The sequence below is a fragment of the Carassius gibelio genome, chromosome B5 (genome assembly GCF_023724105.1).
Source record: "Carassius gibelio isolate Cgi1373 ecotype wild population from Czech Republic chromosome B5, carGib1.2-hapl.c, whole genome shotgun sequence".
NCBI lineage: Eukaryota > Metazoa > Chordata > Actinopteri > Cypriniformes > Cyprinidae > Carassius > Carassius gibelio.
The window spans coordinates 36,170,125-36,173,044 of NC_068400.1; the positions used below are offsets into that span (position 1 = coordinate 36,170,125).

A 2,920-nucleotide genomic window follows, 5' to 3' on the forward strand; every position below is an offset into this window, starting at 1 on the left:
TCATATTTACACAAGGTTTTACATTATCTGTACTTTTTGAGGCGTTAACAGACGGTTATGGTCACGGTTACGCTCATGTGAATTTGTCTTTTTTTTTCGCGGTTAAACTGAATGTATGTTTGTCTCCTAAAGGAAACGGCATTGTGTAGTAAAGACTAGCATAATTATTTTGAGGCTGTTGAAGTGGTAACTGTTAAAAGTATGTTTTACATGTAATATTTCAGACTTGTCCAGCTCCTGTCTTCATTGTCCTCGCGCTGAGAGTTAAAGACACAGAAGCTGTTTGTGTGAGGAGTCACAGACCTGTGTGAGGATGAGGAGGAGGTGTTCTTCTGAAGAGAGGGACAGACGGGTTAAGGAGAGTAAACTTCAGAATAACATCAAGTTATCTTTATTTTTACTTAGACTAAAATAATGTGTGTGTGTTTTTTAGATGTTGAAATCCAGAGACAAGATAACTTCATTCTTTTGAGACTGATGTAAGTTAAATTATTATTACTTTTTTTTTTTGAAAATTAATGTTTCTGTTGTGTCCTGTCTGTTAACTTCACATTTTGATGCAAAAACAGTGTGATTTTATATATGTATGTATGTATATGTTAATATTTTATTGAAACCATTGATGTCCCTCTTTGCAGAACTCAAACTAACTGGAGTTAAGGACACACAAGTCTGCTTGTGTGAGGAGGAGGTTTTCTCAGCTTCTTCTGAAGAGAGGGAAAGATCGTTTAAGGCAAGTAAACTTCATAATTTCATGTTATCAGTTGTTGTTGTGTTTTACTAAGAGTAAAATAATGTTTGTTTTTTGTTTTTGTAGATGTTAAAAGCAAGAGACATGGGAGAGCATCATTCCTTTGAGATTTTATGTAAGTTTATTTTTAGAAAATAATTTTTTCTGTTGTCTCCTGCTGGTTTACTTCACATTTTGATGCAACAACAGTGTGATTACATGCTCATTTCATTAAGACCATTGATGTCTGTGTTTTTTATTGCAGAACTCAAACCAACTTTGGAGTTGTCTTGTCTGATTTGGAGAGTCATCATTCTTGGTCTTCGCTCTTAAAGGTAAAGTTCACACAAAAAATCATTTACTTGCCCTCAAGTCATTCCAAACCTATAAGACTTTTGTCTGTCTTTACAACATAAATTAATATATTTTTAGTTTTCTCATAATATTTGTTAATCCATTTATAGTTTAGATAATCAGTATTTTCAAGCTTCATAAATATAGAGTTATTGTAGAAGTAAATTCTGATATTTATATATGAATACATCTTAAATTATATGATAGCAAACATGTATGTTCAAAATAAAATACTGATCTCCCAGACCAGCAATGGAGGACACAAAAAGAGAATATTAAATATATTCATACGTTTTCCAAAAAATGAGCAGAGTTTGTATGAGTTTTGAAAAACATGGGGAGAGTAAATTATGACCATTTTAATTATTTGGTGAACTAACGGTTTGAAGAGCAGCCCTCCATGTACATGAATATTGTGAGGTATGTGAAGGTCATGTCTGTTTTAATGTTTCAGTAAAGAAGCTTTCTGAAAGCAATATTTATTCAAACAATATCGCATGTCCTCACACTAGTGCTGCCATTATAGCCTCCTGGAGCGCTGTGGTGGACTGAGACCTTAAACAACCGCACAAAGTGTTGAAACTTTAAAACCGATTATTTACCTATCCTTACGGATGTGAATACACCTCTACCTGAAAATGGATAGTTTAATTAAATGTTTAATTTTTTCAAATGTGTTTCTCTTAGGCCACTGATGAAGAGCAGGCGGTGACTGGGATGAATCCTGGTCAGAGAGGAGAATCTTCTTTCCCCTAAACAGCAGTGGTTTTAAAGGAGGACGCTGCCCTGGATGATGTAGATGTCACATACTGTTCTGATGGGGTTTCTTCATGATTACATCAGTTATGCTAAAGAGATCATGAAAATTGACCGTGATGCATGATCTGTATTCATGGACTATGAAACAAACTGTAAGTGTATAATTTGTTAAAAAAAAAAAGTTAAATGCTTTTTCTGTGTTGTTTAGTAGAAGAGTTTACACTCTGTCATTCATACACCTGTCACTTTCTTTCACACACACACACACACACACACACACACACACACACACACACACACACACATGCGTCTGTTAAATGTTATAATATCAAAGTTAATGTGATTTATTTGTGTACTGTCATGCCAGAATAGTTGGAAAAAAAACTAACTAATTGTAAATTTATTGTATGTCTTTTCGTATATTTTTATACAATATATACAATTGAACAAAGTCCAATTGGATCTTAAGTTATATTCATCAAATGTTCAATGCTTTGTTTATGAACTCTGTAGCTGTTAATGCCATCCTTTTCTGCATTTCTTCTAACATGTTACTTTTTGACTTTTTTCTTGTTTTTAATAAATATTTTCCTTTTGGTAATTATTATTTGTGTGTAAAAGTGATATTTAAAATGAACAACATTTGTAGGTTTAATGCCTAGCTCAATTTGGGTTAATTTTAACGTAGAAATGCATTGTTTCCACACATGGCTGCACTCTGCGAGTTTATTTTCTGCCAGCAGGAGGCGCTAAGAGCGGGAGGTAGGTTTCTCCGGTAACGGCTGCAGAGCGGTGCTGAGCTCACAAACGCTGCCTTATCAAGCACATGCGAAATGATATCGAACATTTTCTAAATACAGTAGTTTTCCTTCTGAAATACAGTGATAAAAAACACCCGCTCTGTTTTTTTTAAACCCTGCAATATAGTCATTTTAAACCAAAAAAAGGCAACCCAGCAGGCTGGGTTAAATATGATAACCCAACTGGTTGGGTTAAAATAACCCAGCGCTGGGTTCGTCCCTTTTTGACCCAGCGCTGGGTTGTCAAAATAACCCAAATTGGGTTGTTTTCAACCCA

At 34.5% G+C, this 2,920-nt stretch overlaps 1 long non-coding RNA gene across 1 annotated transcript; it reads left to right on the plus strand.

The window, feature by feature from the left end:
- The first annotated feature begins 815 nt into the window (after positions 1 to 815).
- On the plus strand, positions 816 to 2,448 carry LOC127957295 (uncharacterized). Its single transcript, XR_008153760.1, has 3 exons — positions 816 to 866; positions 996 to 1,065; positions 1,772 to 2,448. It is a non-coding gene; the product is annotated as an uncharacterized LOC127957295 (long non-coding RNA).
- Positions 2,449 to 2,920: the final 472 nt, after the last annotated feature.